Genomic DNA, 19,549 nt, shown 5'->3' on the forward strand with positions numbered 1-19,549 from the left:
TGATCCCACAGGCTCTGCCCTGAGAGGACCCTGGGAGTTATGCAGCCAGGAGGTCTTCTTGGAGGAGGTGAGCTTTCTCGGGATAGAAGGAGTGACCCAGCCAGCTGGGCAGATGGCTGGGTGAGTAGAAGGAAAGTGCTGGGGATACTTAAGATCTGCTTAAGAGAGTGGAGGGCAGGTGAGGCCCAGAAAGAGATGTGCTAGGCCACCTGGTGTGCTATGGAGAAACCCTCTGTTCTCTCCTTAAGGTCAGAGAACTAGTTTGTTGCTGCCAAAAGCCCGAGCTGATCGAGGGTTCCAGTGAAGGAGAATGAAAATGGGGTTGGGAAGGTCACGCGTCCTCGTGAGCACAGAGCCGATCCTGAGTGTACTCTCAGAGGGGACGTGCGTGCTCACGGGCACACACTTCGGTGTCCCCCTGTGTGTTTCTGAGTGTCAGAGGCAGGTGTTTCATGTACTCGGCAAACACTTGTGAGCACCTACATGTGTGGGCCGCGGAATACAGAGGTGAGCACATCACAGCCCCCATGGATGTCACGTGGCCAGTTACAGATAGCCACGGGTGCTCGGAGGGGCCCTCAGAGAGTGGGGAGCTGCGGGGGCTGGGAAGAGCCGTGCAGGTGAGTTGGTGCAGGTAAGCTTTGGAAGACCCTGGAAAATAGATCTGTGCTAAGGGTTATGGAGGTTTGTTTAAGCTGGGGGCAGCAACAGGATCTCATTTGCATTTTCAAAACGTCCCTCTGGTGCAAGGCAGAAAAGGAGCTGGAGGACGGTGGAACTGAGTCAGCCCCCACCCCACGGCGCTCTTTCTTATAGTGGGTCCCTGGGCTCCAGGGGACGTCCTGAGCCCCATGCCGCATGGTCCCAGAAGGGGGAGGGGAGCCCTCTGCGTTTTGGGTGCCCCTGTTGGCCCCCAGGAAGCTGGGAGTTCTTCCCTGAAGCCTGGAGATGGCCAGCAGACCACACTGGGTGCGCCTCCGCTCTGCCCTGTGCCTTACTGGGGTCCCCCTCCTTCTAATAGGATGGAAATTTGAGGACTCCAGGGGACTGAGATGAGCCAAATGGTTTTCACCCGCCCTCTAGCCTCTGCCCTTCATCCTCCAGCCAAACAGTATTCAGCTGTGCCTGGCACAACGGTGGGCGTCTTCAACTGCGTGACGGGTCCTGAGTCAGACGTGGGGTTGCTCCTGCGATGGGCAGTAGGTAAGGGAGGGGTCAGAGCGGGTGCCCAGCCCTCAGTTCAGCTCCTTCTGGAAATTTCCAGGCTACCAGTCAAGCCAATGTCAGGGTGTTCTCTGGTGACCTTGCCCAGTACCCAGATTTCAGCCAGTGGTGACATTCTCACCCCGCCTCTCCCAGTGGCATAACCTACCGCGTTTCCCCCAAAATAAGACCTAACCGCAAAACAAGCCCTAGCATGATTTTTCTGGATGACATCCCCCGAACATAAGCCCTAATGTGTCTTTTGGAGCAAAACTTAATATAAGACCCGGTCTTATTTTTGGGGAAACACGGTATTAAACCTCCTGGTAGGCATTTCCTTTGGGAAGTAAAGGAACAAGTCCCTGCCTTCATTATCTGAGCTGGAAATTGAGGTCCAGATGGGGAAACAACTTGTCCCTGGGAACCGTCACTCCCACTGGCCAGCAGAGACCAGGCCCTGGGGACGACACCCCGTGACACCATCCCTGTAGCGCGGGTTCTAAGGGCAGTATGGCTCCTTGCTTGGGTTCAGCTGTCCTGCCTTTGGCACCAACTTCTGAAATTCCCAGCAGCCTAGCTACACGCAGCTGGTGGTAAAGATCAGGCTGAAACCCCATCCCTGCCCAGTGGCCTGGCCCTGGGCCCTGGGCCAAAGCGGGGCGCCACGGAAGGACCGAGGCTGAGGCTGGGCTGGGAGCTAGGCTGGGCCTTCCGGGCACTTCCCGTCCTTGGGAGGCCCAGCCATAGCGAGGAAAGGTGGCCGTCCGTCTCCTCCTTAAGAAACCCAAGGACAGAACACTCCCGTGGGACTAGAGAAGAGACGTGGCTGCCCTCGGGGGGTCTTCCTGCAGCAGGAACAGCCCCCTGCCCTCCCCACAGCAATAGCAGCACAGCTCCCCCTCAGAGAGTTCCCGTCTGGCTGGGGACACATAATCTCCGCCGTCAGGTCACCAGTAAATGGCGTCTGCCATTGCTGTGACGGCTGACAGCCAGCTCGCTGTGACAGGTAGCGATGGAGACGCGTGTGCGTAAGCAGCCTCGGTGGGCAGCTCAGCTGGTCCCTTGATGTGACTCCCTCGTTTACTCAGCTCATTTACTGTTTCCGCTGGGTTGTAGGGAGACGTTTGCGTAGGCCACTGCCTCTGCCTGGCTGACCCTGTCACTTGGTTGTCACTCCTTGTTACTTCTGTGATTATCCAAAGCAAAGTAGCTAGCCCTTACAGATGCTGATTGATCCGTCCAGGTATTTGTTTACGGGCTCTCTCCCCAGTTTGAAATGGAAACCCCGGGAGACAGCGATTCTGTTTTGTTGAGGGTGTGCGTGGCGCTCATTCCTTGAATGCGTGTGCACCTCATTCCCCCAGAAAATCTACAAATAGGCTCCCTAACTGTGGGGAGACTAAGTCCCCCCACCACCCGTACTTGATTTTAAGCGGGCCCGTTTGGAGGCTGCTCCGTAACTGCAATGACGAAGGTGCGGGGAAGAAGGTGCCCACACGTCTCTGTATAATAAGACTGGAAGATGGGGAAGGGAGAGGATCCAAATAAAAGGGACAAGGAAGCTTGGAATGGATCTCACAGAGCCCACTTGGGAGCAAACTGTTAGAAGCCTCCCAGTCCAGGGCTGAACGCTGCGGTCAGGATGTAGGGTGAACAGAGGACCCTTCCTCGCCTCAGCCCAAATGCATTGTTACCAAACTGTCACACGAAAGCCACACACTCCCCCAACTCTGCACAGAGATGGAGGTTGGTTGACATTTGAAGACACAAAAGGAACCCCAGTCAATAGTCAAAACTCACTTCTCTTTATTACTCTGGTTCAGAAGTAACAATCAGGGGTCCAGCTACCCAACCAGAATATCAGATGTAAAGTGCTAAACATCCATCACAGCATGAAATATTCTCAAACACAGATCCAGCCCAGTGACAGGAAATAACGTTGAGTGTGGGAGGACAGTAGTTACTACCAAGGAAGAGTGACAACTCTGTTTGGTGACACACCAGGCATTTGTCTCCAACAGGTGGACAAGCCAAGCCCACGAGGATCGATGGTTTCAGATAAACACCACTCGAGCGAGTCCAAACATTTTCACCATAATTGATTTCCACACATTTGATTTCTCAAACACGGCTCCAAACAAATGTTCAGTTTCTCTTCCAAAGATTAAATCCCACATTCCGGGAGGTGTGAGCTGTGGTCAGATTCCAGTGAATGATGGCATGGTCAGGTGGACATGACCTTTACGGGAAAATCAGTGAGCATCCTGAGCTAGTGCCAGATGCCACAGTGGACCATGCCGTAAGGTGAAATTCCATCTGTAGTTTGCAGAGAGGGACCCTGACACAGGGAGAGGTGAAGTGACTTAGGTCACAGAGGGAGCCCTGATACGGTGGCAGAGCTGGCAGGGGCACCAGGCAGACACGTCTCTTCGCTCCTTCAAACTTGGGTTTGTCCCATTTGTAAAACAAGAGCGATCTAGGTCTGCTTGACTGCAATCCTGTTCAACTCCCCAAACGAACTTTCTCCTAGAGAACTAGAAAAGATAGACAAAAAAGAAAGAAGGGAGGGAGGAAGAGAGTGAAAGAGAGAAAGACCCCACCAAAATAAACAAAACAAACCAAAAAACAAAAACAAAAAAAAAAAAAAAAGAAAAAGAAAAACAGAATTCCACCAGGGAATGCTGTCAGCACCAGTCATGAAGGAAGGTGACAAACCCTTCTGGTTTGTCAGCTCAGTGACACCTTTGGTGCTGTTCTTTCCAAATGCTCAACCAGCATCAATACGGTCTCAGGACCCAGGGTGTGTGCCTCCCTTCTGTCCTCACTTCCTTTTCCTAGAACTGCCATGCATTCCACTATCGCTGCAGTTAATTCTCCAAAGATGCCCCCGGCAGTGCCTGGGCTCCACCAGAGACCTCATCCCAGGGGCCACCTGTCAACCAAGGTCGTTAGACGCTGGCTCCCAGGAGATTGACAGGAGCGGCTGGGTCTCATTAATACGCAAGGCGGAAAAGGGCTTTGCTCTCTGGTGACTGACTTGTGCCCCTGGAGAAACTCAATCAGGAACCAGTTGACAGGGCGCCAGCATGGTGGCTCCATGGAGCTGGGAAACTGAAGACCAGAGGGCCACTCTCGGTCCAGACTTTTGTCCCTCCCGGAGATGGTAACTCGGGTTCATGCCCATGCTGGAGAGAGTTCTCCCGGATACTCTGGTCACCTCCTCTCGTCCCGTGGGAGTGACTGGACCCACATGAGTGGGAGATGCCGCCCGGGGTTTCCTGGTCTGATGGCTTCCCTCTGTCCCCACGATGGTCCTGATGATACAAGGAGGGCTTTCCCTCGCCTTCTGCACTGGCCACGCATTACCTCTGCGGAGCCTGGGAGCAGAAGGTTTGACCTCATACCTCCTGGGTGCCACCCTCAGCTTTCTTCACAAACACTATGGGGATGAAAAAACTGCTCTGACATTGTGGGTAGTGTAAGAAGGTAAAGGGAGAAAAGTTTCCATTTCCTGGCTGACTTTCTGAGATCAGTGTAAGATGAGCTTAGGCTGGAAGGGCCGCGACCACAAGTAGAAATAGAAATCAAGGGCAAATGGTGCAAATGGTGTGAACGGCCACTGATACTGTTTCCTGGTAGGTGTGGTGGGCATTTATCATCTTCTAGAAGAGTTGGCAGGGGCTGTATCCCAGGAAGCAGAAAACTGGATATAATTTGCAATTATAGTCACATTTCCTAGGCCTGTGACTGCAGCCTCGTCTTAAACTTATTGCACATCAGGTCCCTCATTGATGGGGGCGGGTGAGGACGCTATTGGGAGGGGCCCGGACGCTTGGCTCAGCTGGGCCCAGGTGGAAATATCCTTCTACTACCTGGAGGCCAGGCCGTCAGGTCGGGAGCTTGGAGAGCCCTGAGCAGAGAGGAGGTGAGAGATTTCCTCGGAGAGGTGAGGGAGGGGTGAGCCAGCACCAGGCACACACACGCATGCGCACACACGTGCACATACATGCACACGCACGCACACGCACGCACACACATGCACACGCACACGCACGTGCACACACGTGCGCACACACACGCACACGCACACACACACGCACGTGCACACACGTGCACACACATGCACACACATGCACACGCGCACGCACACACCTGGGTGCCAGGAAACTCAGTCTTAAGGTCGGAAGTCCTTCCCTTCTTGCCTCACCGTTCTCCTAGGTCTGATCTAGAGAGGAAACTGTCCTGGAAGTATTTTTATCCCAGCCCCGTCCATCTCCGAGCACCTTGTTCTGGTCCTCCCACGGGAAGGCCCCTTTGCTGACTGTGAGCCTGCTTTTGAGGTCACTCACTCTTTCCTGCCTCTAGGTCTCTTTCCTTCTGTTGAGCATCATTGTACAAAGCTTGTTGAAGGTCCTGCTCTGTCAGACATCTTCCCGGCTAATTCCTCTTAACAGGCTTCCGTCCTGTCCGCCCCCCTCCCTCTGCGTCCACTCCAACATCACACGATGCAAGGATGTTGGCCAAAGAGTGGCCTGTGTCTCGTCCCTGTTCTCTGCCCCACACTCGGACACAATCCCCGTGAAGTCCCCGAGGAAAGGACGTTCTCCTTCTCCGTCTGGTTGTCCCCACGGCACACCGTCGTGGGTTCTGCCCAGGAATTACTCATCTCTGGGTGTGTTGCCAGGTCGGATCCTTCAGGCAGAGGCTCGAGCCGACGAAGCATATCACATGTTTACAAGTAACCCCTCGGTGGGCGGGATGACCAGGTGTCCAGTTCAGCGCAGCAGGCGTTGGGGTTAAGCACCTCACCCATCAGGGCCAATGTCAGAACTTGAGACAGACCTTCCCTCCTGAAGAAGCTGCAGGCGGGTGCCCTTGACTGATTGGGGAAGACTTAGCGCCTCTCAGCTCGAGTGTGTTATAAGCTGCCCAGGCTGTTAAGTGCTTCGTCAGCTTTCCTGCCAGGGGCACTCACTGGTGAGGGCAGAGGTGGGAGGAACCTACAACGTGAAATAGAGGTCGGCAGGTATCCTATGGCAGGGAGCTGGGGAACCCCTGGAGTCAAGTCAAAGGGACTCTGTGCACCCAGGAGGTGACAGATCAGAGGCAAATTGTCAGGGAGAGAAAGAGAATGACATATTTGTTTGCAGCCTATTTTTAATACCCTGCAAATATGTCTTGCTTGTAACCAAGGCCTGGCTGAGCTGCCAGGCAAGCTCATTCCAGTGGCCCCCCGAGAATACCTCAGAGCTTATCCCGTCAAAGGCAAAAAGCCCTGAAATTGAGAGACAGCCACTCCCCAGCCGCAGGCCTGGCACTGCCTGTGGGCTGCGACCAGCCTCTGACAGCGAGCCCAGGGGAACGGGCTGTGCAGGGAAGCTGGTCCTGGCCTAAGTAGATCCGAGGGCCCAGGGTCTCCAGTCCGAGACTTAGAGCATCTGGGCCCACCAGAGGCCGCAGACAGAAGTGAGCTCTGAAACATGGGGCTGACACCTGGCGCCTCTGACCTTGCCAGCGCCCCTACCCCACGGCCGCCTTGCAAAGAGCCCCTGCCCCATGGCAGTTTCTACTGCCTTGAGTGCTAATCCAGGTGGCAGGGGAAGCCCCCCAAACCTCCCCTCCCCGTCTCCTGACCTGGGGCAGGGCCTCTCTGTTAGAGGACTCGTTAACCACCTCGTATGTGGAAGGTCTTCCTCAGGTTGGGACACCTGGGGACTCAGCTGGGAAGAGGGAGACGCACAGCACAGATGCCACTGTCAGCGTGGGGGGACCACTTATTCCCCCGCCTCCTTCCTGCGACTGGTGTTTGGGCCTCGGGGCTGACTGAAGGAGACCCTCCCCGGTGCCTCTGCCTGCCCCCCAATGATGGGAGCGGTCCTGTCCCAGGCTGAGGCCGCTGCAGCCGGCTGTGAGTACTGGCCTCTCTTCGGAGCCTCTCCTCAGTACCCAGGTACCGGTACCCAGGAAGACCTCCCCGCTGAGTCCACAGCAGGGGACACTCCTGGGCCCTGAACCCCTCCTCCTGGGCCAAGCAGAGCAGCAACATTGCAAGGAGGAAACACTCCTTAACCATTTGGGAGAAAGATCCAAATCCTAAATCCTGGTTTCACCTCAGGGTAGAGGCTGGGGGCGTCTGAGTCCCGGCCAGGGAAGCTTGCAACCCAGAGCTGGCTCTGGCACCAGCTGTGCCCTGGGGCAAGTCACCACCCATCTGGGCCTCAGTTTCCTTGTCTGTCCCATGAGGGACTCAGTCCAGTGATTCCCGGCCTTGCACTCAAAGCAGCAGACGTCCCCATGGCTCTGAGAACAGCCCTTCAGACAGAAGTCACACACACACAGGACACCAGCAGCCCCCAGCCACGTCGTCCACACTCGCCTCCCACACTCCTGACCGAGCAGTTAGGCTGGTTTCCTTCAAGTCAATTACAGACTTTTTAAAGCATGAACTCGCACTCCTGGGCTGGCAGACACCCGAGATGGGTGTGAGATTCACAGACAGACAGAGCCTCCACCTCTGACCCATTTCTACTCTTCTGGTCTCTCTTTAACAGGCAGTGAGATGTGTGGAGTTTAGTGTAACCCATTGACCAGGTGGGAAAACCGAGGCCCAGAGAGAGGCTGTGATATAGAGAGAGTGGCAGCTGTGAGATGAGCCTGGACGTCTGGTCCCTCCCTGAGGCCCTGTCCCTCAAGGCCCGGGTACCAAGAGGAAAGCCTCTAAAGCCACCAACCCTCAAGGCCCCGGGTACCAAGAGGAAAGCCTCTAAAGCCACCAACCCCGCCGGCTTTCAGTGCAATGTGAGGTGCGTAAGTGTGAGGTGAGTCTGTGTAAAAGCTGTGGATTAACGTCTCTGTGTTGCTATGTCTCCTGGGATCACCAGGACCGGGCGGCTGGCAAGGACGCCAGTGGTGACCTCAGGGCTCAGCTGGCACCTGGGGCCCGTTGGCCAGGACACCCCCGCTGTGGCCCAGCTCATTTTCTGTAGCCTTTTGCTTCTAGCCCACACCTGGGCAGGGGGCCAGGGTCTGTAGCCCGGGACAGCCCCACGGGGTCCGTCGCAAGTCCTCCCACATGCACACCCAGGAGATTTGTCCCCCAGGTCCTTCCAGGCTCAGCCCCACCTGGGTAGGCAGCCGGCTGGAGGGCGGATGCCCAGGGCGATGGGCCATATTTCTCCCCGGGGTTAAGCACCTCAGGGGGAAGCTGAGCTGTGCCTGTGTCTATACAACAAGCCTTGTCGCCTGGTGGGGTAATCTCCATCTTTCTCAGGTGACAGCTGCTGGCTCGGGGCAGAAATGTCCTCATTCTGGGGGTGCCACCTCCCCCCAGAGGGTCTAGACCAGGAGAGAGCCTCCAGGGTGTGCTGAGCAGGGATTGACGGCTGGAATGTGAGGTCACTGGGGGTTGGGGCGGCAAGGTCCCCCTCCTTGGCTGGCCCCACCCTGTTCAGCCCCAGGGAACCGCACTTGCCCTTTCCGAGTACACGGGGCAAACATTTAACCTTTCCATTTTTGCACTGGCTTAATAAGTCTTGGCGCCCAGCTCAGGGTTTGACATGTCGTAGGCACCTCATGCCTGTTTGCTGATTCACAGGTCTGTCCACTTGTCCGTCTTCCAGGGGAGTCGTGTTCTCAGCGCTGTCGGCATTTTTACCACACAGTTAAGACAAGTGTCACATGTGCTGCTGGTAAGAACGTTAGCACCCAGACGGGTGCATTTCTCACTTTTAAAGGTAAGTTAGAATGAATCGGAAATGATTCCTGATAAGGTGTCAAAAGCATTGTCGGTCTCTTGAGCTCTGCTGTGCTATCCTGAGAGGGAGAGACAAGGCTGCAAATTGTGGAGGATGCTATTGGGCCTTCTGGTTTCACCTTGGGGGATGACCTTGGGCTGACCATCAAGGCGTCCGGCCCTTTCTTGCCTAGGGGCAGGTGGAGGACTAGTTAGGTCCATGAGGCTGACTCCACCTTTGACTTTGAATATGGAACAGTGACCGAAGGACGAGCGGATCCCATCCGCAGCCAGTTCACCTGGCCAGGTCTTCCCCACGGGTTGTGTCCCGGCCTGGCCAACGCGACTGGTCCTCGGAGAAGCCTTCCCTGAACTCCCAGGCCAGGGCCTCCTGGCACGTGCTGTCTGCACAGCTCTAGTCAAAGGTGTGTGAAGCTTGGAGGTCTGTACCCACCCCCAGCATGTCCCCTGAGGTCGGAGCCCTGTGTGCCAGGCCTTGCAGGGCACACCGTGGGCATCTTACTATCTGTTGAGAGAAGAGGTGGTGGAATCCGAGGGGCTTCACCTCCAGTCTCATCAGCTCTACCACTGTCCTCGGTCTGTGACAGTCACAATCGTCTCCCACCCACCACACTCAGCTCAGCACTGCTCTGTCCACCAGAGGAAAGGGGAGCTGTTCTGACGTTTCCCCTCTCACCTCCGTATCGGAACTTGAAATTCTGGGCTCTTGTATCTTCCAGTACCCCAGAACTTGGCTCGTTCACCCGTCACCTTAGTTTCAGGTTTGGGGCTGACCTGTGGATTATTCGATTTACTTGTCAGCAAAGCCCCAGGACAGCGCCCGTCCTCCCGTCCCCGTGTCAGCCAGGGAGCAGGGCGCCTCCCATCCGCTGCCCTATCCTGCTGTCAGACCTCGACAAGCCCGCTTGTGCACCAGCGTCCTCCCCTGCAGAGCATGGATTCTGCTTCACCAGGTGGGTGAGACCATGAGCACACAGACCTGCATGTCACACACCGGCTCAGGGCACAGGGTCTATTCACCATTTTCTCATCCGAGGCCACTGAGGCACAGAGTGGCTGAGCACGTGGCCAGCTCAGGCCGCTGTTCAATGGAGCTCAGATGTGCTCAGAGGTGCAGAAGGCCATGCTGTGGGGACAGCCAGGCCAGGAGCGGCTAAGAGCATCGCAGGGCCGCCCCAGTCCCGGGAACTCTGATCCCCAAAGAGCCAGGGATCCAGGCTGACTGAGCAGATGACAGAGGACGTGTGGGGTGGCGATGGGGAAGCAGGCGGGGGCCTGGTGTGCCGGTCGTAGGAATTCCAGCGGGCATGGGGCACCACTGAGGGTTTCGGTCTGGGAAGGCATGTGATCAGAACCGCGTTTTGGGCCGTCTGTCGTGTTTCCTGTGGATTCTTGCCAGTGGTGGCTTTCCATGGTTCCACGCATTTTCCGTCTCCCCAAGCTGTTTGGGAGCTGAGATGAGGTTTTCCTTCTAAATACCTAGGTGTCACAAGTTACCCATTCCCTAGTTCGAGAGGTTTAACTGGTATTTGGTTTCATCAAGTGACCGGATACCCCACTTACTATGTGTTCATTCCAGAGGGACCCAAAGCATCTGTCTGGACCTGTTGTCGCTTCCCAGTGGAAAGGTGAGTGCACCCCATCTTCTGCAGGTTTGTGCTTGGAGACTTATGCCCTCCTTAAGAAAACCTGCAACTGTTGTGATTTTCTGTTGAACGAGCCCAGGAAGACGTAACGTCACTGTGTGGCAGGCCTGGCCGGGGCCCCCTGGGTTCCTGCATTCTTCTTCCCCACAAGAGTCCAGCCATGTCATCAGAAAGCATCCTGAAGTATTTTGAAGCACAATGCTCAGGTGGCTGAGCTGGCTCAAGTGCAGGTAACTTCAAGGTCAACTTCAAGTTCTGAGGAGTGTTCTTTGTTCTCAGCCCGTGGGTTGGATGAGGCTGCCAGTTCTAGAGTGGGTGCTTCTGGTCAAGGGATATGGAGAAGGTGTGTGGCTGGACATTCAAGCAAAGACTTTGAATACCTGTGTATACAAAGTTAAGATGTGGTTTTCCATTGCCTGGCACTGCCCCAAACACATAACTCAGCTACTGAAAGTGGGCGTATCAGTGACCACAAGACGGTGACCTAGTCATGAACTCAAGAAGTCAAAAAGTCTGTGACGGTCACTGAGAATGGAGGGGGGACAACACTGGCTGTGCTGTGTCCCCCTGGGGGGGCCTCAGGTTACAGAAGAGCACAGCCCTCTTATCCCCCTGGCCACACCCCTGCACTGAGAGGGAAAGGACTGGAAAGACGGACATCTTTTGTTAAGGGCAATTATTTCTCAGTAGGAGAAGTGTATGATGTTTTTTGGTTCGTGTTTAAGTCATTATTTTGCTAATAAGCATTAGTTGTCTTTGTCTAAAACCTTTTTTAAAAAACTATATATTTTATTACCTAATACGTTGGTAATAAAGGGAAACATGTAACGTGATTTTAATATTTTTATAATATGCACATTAGAAAAATTTAAACACTGCCAATCCAGGAAAAGAAGGATTTTCAAGGCATGTCAGAGACCCAGGCATCTCCAGGATAGTTGCCACCTTTCATGTTATAATTACAGAAGTGGTCCCGATCCCGAGGCAATGAAAATATTTAATATGGGGGCTTCGTCTCTTACACAGACTCTTTGCCTTGTAGGGATTTTTCCTCCTAATAAAAAATGTCATTTTTATTAAAACCAAAAAACAGTCAGTCACCTCATCTATTAGGTTGTCAAACACAAAAGGCCACATGAGGTATGATTCCACCGGTATGAAAAATCCAGATGAGATAAGTGCCTGGAGAGAAAGAGGTTGGCGATTGTCAAGGGGCTCGGCGGGAGGACGGGCTGGCTGCTAGGTACGGGGTTTGTCTTCGACGAGAATGTCCTAGAACTTGGGAGCGGTTGTGATGCGGCGGGCGGCTGTGAGAAACGGCAAATGTATTCCCTTGCCGCTAGAATGTCCCCTTTGAAGAATCCCAGGGTCAGTTTTATTTAAATTAAATTTTATTTTAATTTATTTTAAATTTTATGAAAAATCAATTGTATCTTAACAGAATATGATGAGGAAAATACAATAACACGTTAAGTTGATGTCAGCTGAAAACAAAGATTTTTCAAAATGCAGTTGGAGAGGCAGAGAAGGAGCTCCCTGGAGTGACGGCGGACACTCAAGCCATTGTAGGAGCAGGGGTGAGCCGCCGATGTGATGCAGACGCCCTAGGGAAGGCTGTGCCCTGAGCCTGCCCCAGCTCTGCGGAGGGCAGTGGAGTGGAAGTCGGCACTGGCACTGTGGATCCAAGAAGACAACATTTGATCAGCACGGCGGCCTTTAGGGGCCTCCCGCAGAACTCTCATCTCCATCAATGAAGTCTCAGTACCAGCACCACCTCCAGGAAGCCTTCCCAGATTGCAGCCATGAAGACAATGCTCCAGGCTGAGCCCCAGCCTCTGGGAGTTCTTGTTACTGTGGCCCTGGCCCCGCGCCTCCCCACATGCCCATGTCACCCCTACGGGTCCTCCTCACCCTCTGCGTCCCCCTGGGTGGGCTCAAGGTGCTCCAGCTCTGAGAGGAGAAGCTGGGCCTGGTGCTCCAGGTCTGAACCCGGGAAGTTGAGCCCTAAGTAGTCCACAAGCATGTTCAGGCAGGGAAAGGCTGGGGGCTGGAAAAAGTCCTCAGGGTACCAGTTCAGCCAGGTGGCCAGGATGGATGACATGGCCCTGGGGAGACACAGGAGGGCAGCAGAGTCTGAGGCCCGGCCCTTCCTCAAACCACGGTGTGGGCTCTGGGGTCCTGCCCACCCACAAGCCCCTCCGACTCCTGCTGCATCTTCAGTCTGGCAGTCCTGGCAGAGGCACGCTGGGTCACCCAGGAGGCCTGGCACAAAGCCTTTGCAACTGAGAGCTCTTGATCAATGGCGTGACCACCTGTCCCTTCTTCAGGGAAGCCTGGCACGCTCTATCAGTGTCCCTGTCCCCTTGCCACTGGAATGTCAACTCCACGAGGGCAGGGAGGGGTGGTGTCTGCTCTATTCATTGCACTCGTTGGCACACAGTAAGTGTTCCATGAATATCTGACCGATGAGACGACAAACGGACTGTCTCAGGCCTCAGCTCTCAGGCTGTCCTAACCTCCACCTTTAGCTCCTGTCCCCACTTGCTGCCTGGTTTACTAGGTACCCTTGTGGGTCTTCTCCTCCCAAGGGCACTCGTCTCCCATAGTGGGGGAAGCACCAGCCAAGCACCCAAGATTCTACCAGATTAGTGAGCAGGGTGCTCCCCACACGCCCTCGTCTGGGTCCCAGGACGGGCTGGAGGTGGGGCTGGGCTGGGGCTGGGACAGGATGGGTTTTCCGAGGGGCCGACTGCCCACAGACCGCCCAGTGCTCTCCCATGGGACCCAACGCCATACCCACAGCTTTCTTTGATTCTTTTCCTCTTTTCTAGGAGAAGCCCTCGGACCTCTCCCTGTTGCAGAAATCCCGTGACGTGAGGGAGGCAGGGTTCTGCTATCACCCCCAATTCACAGTCCCCACTCTCTTCTCACAGTTCTGATCCAAAGCCCACTCACATTTTCAGCTGGTACAGAGGTCCACCATCCTCTTCTGAGTGTGGGAAAATGTAGCCATACCTAGAGGGGGCCAGGAAGATGTCACATCGCCCACTCTGTGGACGCTGCCTGCCCGTGGAGTGTAGGGTGACTGTGTCACGGCCGCCTCGGAGCCTGCTCTGGGGGCCAGGGTAGCTGTCTGCTCTGGGCCCTGGACTACGGTAAGTGCCTACAAACATGCCCGCACCCAGTGGGGCTTCCAACACATTTGCTGCATGCATGAACCCCAGCCAGTCCCACCGCAGATTCCTGGGTGAGCCTGGGCCCCCTGCTCAGCCCTGGGATTTCTGTTCTTGGGTCCCTACGGACCGCATGGAGCCTCCAAGCTCCTTTTCAAATGAGAAGATAGCCCAGCCCTAGGTCCCGGGGACAGTGTTGGATAAGGCAGAGGCTTTGTCACAAGGAAGAAAAAGTGAGCAAGTAGCACTGCCACAACCCCTCTGGCTGAGTCTCTGCAGGGCAGGCAGGCAGGGAGCACTTTCCAGAACCCCATGGCGTTGGTCCTCTGTCCACCCTGCTGTGCAGTGAAACAAGCAGACTCAGAGATGCTGTGACCTTCTGAAGACTCACAGCTAGCAGGCGGCCAGGTGACCACTGCACTTGGGGGGGCGGAGGGGGGCTCACCTTGTAAATAGAATGTCCAGCACCTGTTGGGTGGTGGCAAAGGTTCTATAACTTCCCAGAAAGGTGGGGACAAAGGTGGGGTCTCTGCCCAGGAAGGAGTGCACCAGCTGATCCACCAGCTTGTCCAGCTGACGTGCCTGGATGGTCCTCACCACGCAGGCCTTGTTTTTTCTCACGTTTGATGCGTTTCCCCCTGGGGAGTGGGGGACAGAGGAGGGTCGTGCAGTCAGAAGCAGCACCATGGACCCCCAGGAGGGTTGGGGCTGGAGCTGAGACCGAAGCCTCCAGCCCTCGGTGACTGGTGGCAAGAGGTGGGACACTAGCGCTCGCAGGAGAGAAAAGGTCCATGGCATTAAAGGAGACTGTGACATGGGGTGATGACACGTCTTAGTGTCCTTGGTCATGGCTTCGGCTGAGGATGGGTGGCACCTCCCTGTATCGATTGTGTCATCCCTGCGATTTCTGACAAAACATCGCATTAGGACATGAGAACACAAAGGCTCTTGCTGGGGTGGGCGGGGTTGGACATGTGGGGTGTTTGGGGCTGGTCGCCGCAGTAACCAGTCCCCTTCCTGCTGTGGCTGCCACCTGGAGAGGCCCAGCTCCTGGCCTGGAGGGTCACAGCACATGGCAGAGCCATAGATGTGGTCCTTTTGGGGGAAAGCACCCCTGCTAATTGCGGCGATGGGGAAGACTGGGAGGAGGTGTGCAAGGGCTGCCAGGCCAACGTGGACGCCTGGGCACAGGCGTTAAAGCAGGAGAATCTGTACGGAAATGCACCCAAACTCTTGACTGAAATGAGGTGAAACGGTACAAAAGTCTCTTCTCGGATACGTGGATGGTGACTTTGCATCTGGCCCAGGAATGGGCGGGGCAGTGAGAGCGGGCTGGGGAGGACATGGGGACCTGGATTCCTCTGGGAGCAGGACTCTAGGAGGGAGCCCCAGGGAGCAGCAGGGTGACTTCTGGGACCCAGGGCCCCCTCTGAGCGCGTGGGTCCCGGATGGCGTGTGTCCTCAGCACCGGCACTCACCCCGCGCCCGCGACAGTCGCTTGGCGGTGGGGGGCTCCTGCCCATCCTTCAGGGGGATGGAGCCGAGGACCCCATCAGTCAGATCCTGTCCCGTCTCCTGGGTGGAGCTCTATAAAGACAGTGCCTGTGCCTCAAGTCCTGTCATTGCTGGTCCTCAGACCCCAGACGCACAGACCTCCACCGAGGGGAGAAATGACGTGAGAGCGGAGGGCCCTGGATTCCCACTGGCAGATCAGAGGCCCCTCAGGACACCCCTCTCCACCCTGCCAGCCCTGTCCTGGGCTGTGATGGTGAAGGACCACCAGGTTACCCACCGGCCAGCCACCTGTTCCTTGCCAGGGGCCTTCCCTTCAAGTCCCTTTTCCCCCCACAGGAGGGTGCGGGGTAGGGGGGCTGCCCAGGGGTGGCTCACCAACGTGGCCTGGCCTGGACTGGCCTGACCGAGGCCGCCTTGTGTTTCTCTAGGGGACCTCCTTGCAAATGGCCAGAGACATCGCAGGTGAGAGTCGAACAAACGTCTGGAAAAACTCTCACCGTGGGGTTTCCGGAAGCAAGAGCCCCGGTAAGCTGGGATACAACAAGAGAACATCTTGTACCATCAAGTGTCTCTTGCCAAGTGAGCTACCTATGGGGCTGTCACTAGAATGTGGGTGCCTGGTTACGGGGGGTCCAAGTTCTGTTGGGGTCTGTTGTCAGGGAAGTGATATCACTTCCTGGGCTCTCCTCCCCCAAGTCCCCTACTCAAGTGACAGCTACCAGACAGCCCTCGGGGCTGCTGCCTGCTTGACCCCCTTCTCCACCCAATGCCGTGTCTGTACCCACCAGCACACCCCTCACTGCTCCTCCCTGGGGAGCTTGGGGTGCAGCCAGGGCCCCAGCTTTGAGGAGACAGACCTGGGCTCAGATGGACTCCTCATTCTTCCCTCTTCTTGACCCTGGAGAAGCCACTGTGCCTCTCGGGGCCTGTCCATCTCCTGCCTGCACGATGGTACTAGCCGGTACCTCTAGGGACGTCAGGCGTGTGTAGGGGGAGAGCGGCAACACGGGCCCTGCTGTCACGTGTGCGGAGGCCTCCAAACTCTTCTCCTTCCTCTTGTCACCTCCTCTTCTGGTCCCACCCACGGTCCTTACATCTAGCACGTGTGTGGACGTGTGTGCGCATGTGTGAGTGCATGTGTGTGAGAAAGCCTGGGTGCAGCCAGGCCCCCAACTTCGGGGACGTAGAGCTGGGCTCATTCTGGCTGCGTTCTGACCAAGTCTGCGATTCTGAGCCAGGCATGAACCTCTCGGGCCCTTGTGTTTCTCCCTCAGTGTCTCCCCACCTCCTGGGGGGCACATCCTCATGTGATCCCCACCCCTTAAGTGTGGGCCACCTTAGTGACTCCACAGGAGATGGCAAAGGACCCAACGTCACTTCCCAGGTTTGGTTGTAAAAAGTCAGTGCCTAACCACTTGCTCACTCTGACCTGTGCTCTCTCTGTCTCTCTCCTTTCTCTGTCTCTCTCTCTCTCTGTCTCTCTCCATCTCTCTCTCCCTATGTCTGTCTCTCTCTCTGTCTCTGTCTGTCTCCGTCTCTCTCTCCCTATGTCTGTCTCTCTCTCTGTCTCTGTCTGTCTCTGTCTCTCTCTCCCTATGTCTCAGGTCTCTCAGTCCAGGAAACAAGACTCTGTGTTGTGAGTTGCTATCTGAAGAGGCCCACGTGCCCTAGCACTGAGAGAGACCAACAGATAGGGAGAAAGTCCCTGAATCCTGCCAAGACCCCCGGGTGGGCTCAGACCCAGAGTGAAGCAGATCCTGCTTCAGTTGGGACCGCGGTTCCAATGCCCGGAGACACACTGGCTGGAGCACGCGGCCGAGCCATGCTGCATTCCTGGTCCACAGAAAGTGCCAGGTAACAAGTGTTTGTCGGTGAAGCCACGAAGTGCGGGGAAATGCTGTCACACAGCGACAGCCCCTGGCCTTGCCCTCCTCCCTCCCTCTCATCTCCTCCCAAGCTCCCTCCAGCCACACCGAGTTACTTGCTAACCTCTTCTCTGCTCAGACCCCTTCTGCCTCCAAGTGTCTGCACAGCTATGCCTTGTGCCAGGCTAAATATACCTGAGTTCGTGCAGGGCTGGCTCTTCTGGTCACGCTGCTGCAAATATCACTGTCACCTCAGTGCGGCCTTTTCAGCCTCTCAGACCACAGCCCAGACCTCCTCGTAACACCTGCTGTGTTTCCACATAGCTTGGCTGTTTCCTCTCACATGTTTTTGTTTTCGTGGTTTTGTGCACCTTCCCTTCCAGGCAATGAGCTCCTAGAGGGCAGGGGCCTCGTTGGCACGGGCGCAGTTTCAGTGTTCAGGGCATGGTTGCTGCGTGAACAGATGAGAAGGTCCATGCCACTGACCAGCTCGGTTGTTAGAGCCAAATTGATGGGTCATTTTAAATGGACTAGATTGATAACTATTTAAGTTGATCCCGTGATTTAAACCTTCTCATGCGCATATTAAGTTATGCTGAATTAGCGAATAAGCCCCACACTTCTGTAGCATGTCACTGTGTATTTTTCCATATCACAGTGCTGGGGGCGGGAGGCTTCAGATTAGAGAGAACGAACTCCTTCACGTGGCTATTCGGGAACCCAGAGTTCTTCCATCATGTTCCTTCTCTGTCCCTGGAACATCACCCCGATCTGCTTCCGTCAGTCTGAGGGGACAGAACATAGAGAAATGCACATGGGGGTGGGGTGGGGGCCCTGTACCCACCAGGTCTGCAGTGGCACATATCAGTCATCTTCCACTGGCAACAACAAGGTCATATGGCCACAGGGAGGCTGGAAAATGCTGTCCAGCTGTGTGCCCCAAGGGGGCGACTGGATTGTGGTGAACATTTAAAGTTCTCTGACACAACGAGTAACTCCTTTAGAGTGACTGTGTTTCTCAGATCTTTGCTGAGTTTTTACCTTATGCCAAGCACTGTGCTAAGAGCTACATGGAGATATGATTGAACAGCACCCAGCCTGGGAGAAGCTCCCGGTCTAAAGAGGGAGATAAGGCATGGCATGAAGTGTTCAGCATCCTACGAGAAAAGGATAAAGTGAGAGCGCTCTGGAATTTCAGCAAGGAATGCTAGATTCGGGAGCTGCCTGGAGCTCACAGCAGCTGAACTCCGCTTTCAGAGATAAACAGCATCTTGTTGGTGGAGGAAGCCAGCAGCAGGCAGCCTAGAAACAGAGACGTTACAGACAACATATGAGAGGGGATGCTGTGCAGCCCTGAAAATCGTCGATTCGGGGATAGGAAAGGCCAGAGGTAATTACTCATATGAAACGAAAAGTGACGGGGAACATAGGCGGACGCCAGTTTTGGAGTAACTCTATGTCTAAATCTAGATGAAAGTATACAAATATGTTGAAGGATAGTTTTCCGATTTGCTTAAATGTTTAGTGTTTAGTCACAAGGTTTCCATCAAGACGCTTTGTTTTGATACACACTTTTCCTCAACCAGACATAAGGCACTTGTACGGTAGAGCAGTGACCCCAACACTTCCCAGCTCCCCTCCCTCCCCCAGCGAGTTCAGGGATGTGACCTCATCTGTTTCCTGTCCTGGAACCCAGGGCCTGACTCAGGAGTTCAAAAAGCACTCTCTGAAATCCCGGGCTTGGGACGAGGCCTGGTGTGAAATTACAAGACAACGGCTTCTACGAGAAGGCGCCCTGAAGCACTGACTCTTACAGAATTTATTTTGGTCTCACCGCAAGCCTGGGGTGAGGCTGTAGTTGGCTGCGGGCTTCTGTGAGGAACCCTCGGCTCCACAGCGCGCAAGCCGCCATGTCTCACTCGGCCACCAGAGGGCAGTGTGGGCTGCTCGGGACAATGCCATTGTCCCCTTTCCAAAGTTGACAAGGCTGCCTTCTTCTGGACGCGTTTGACAACCTTAGAGAATTTTTAAAGGAATATTTATTTGCTTTTCTTCTTCGATTTCATTGGGAAGCTAATGAAATCCCCCTCCACGTAACAAATACAAGGTGATCCACTGACTTGAAGATGTCACTTGTCGCACAGACATACAAAAGCATGGGTCCAACCTGCGTCCACCTCGTCCCTTCCTCTGTCCCTCCATCAGTCTACAAACACCTGTCTTTGTAAACTCTCTTTGACCTTAAGTGTGATGTATGAGAGATATCTCAATCATGTTGCCTCTTCTTGGTGAAGGGAATCTCTGGGTAGCAGGTGGTCTGTTCCTAAGACCATGGAAATGACACTGAAACCTGGGGACCTGAAGATGGTGATGGGCAGATGTCAGCAGCGGAAT

The 19,549-nt window shown here is 55.1% G+C and overlaps 2 long non-coding RNA genes across 2 annotated transcripts; one reads left to right on the forward strand and one right to left on the reverse strand.

Annotated features, from left to right (window-relative positions):
• Positions 1–9,603: 9,603 nt before the first annotated feature.
• On the forward strand, positions 9,604–10,790 carry LOC117018630 (uncharacterized). Its single transcript, XR_004422270.1, has 3 exons — positions 9,604–9,909; positions 10,536–10,584; positions 10,682–10,790. It is a non-coding gene; the product is annotated as an uncharacterized LOC117018630 (long non-coding RNA).
• A 2,550-nt stretch (positions 10,791–13,340) lies between these two features.
• On the reverse strand, positions 13,341–15,294 carry LOC117018631 (uncharacterized). Its single transcript, XR_004422271.1, has 3 exons — positions 15,254–15,294; positions 14,221–14,413; positions 13,341–13,617 (listed from the first exon to the last, which is right to left on the reverse strand). It is a non-coding gene; the product is annotated as an uncharacterized LOC117018631 (long non-coding RNA).
• Positions 15,295–19,549: the final 4,255 nt, after the last annotated feature.

This window comes from Rhinolophus ferrumequinum, chromosome 27 (assembly GCF_004115265.2).
Source record: "Rhinolophus ferrumequinum isolate MPI-CBG mRhiFer1 chromosome 27, mRhiFer1_v1.p, whole genome shotgun sequence".
Lineage (NCBI taxonomy): Eukaryota > Metazoa > Chordata > Mammalia > Chiroptera > Rhinolophidae > Rhinolophus > Rhinolophus ferrumequinum.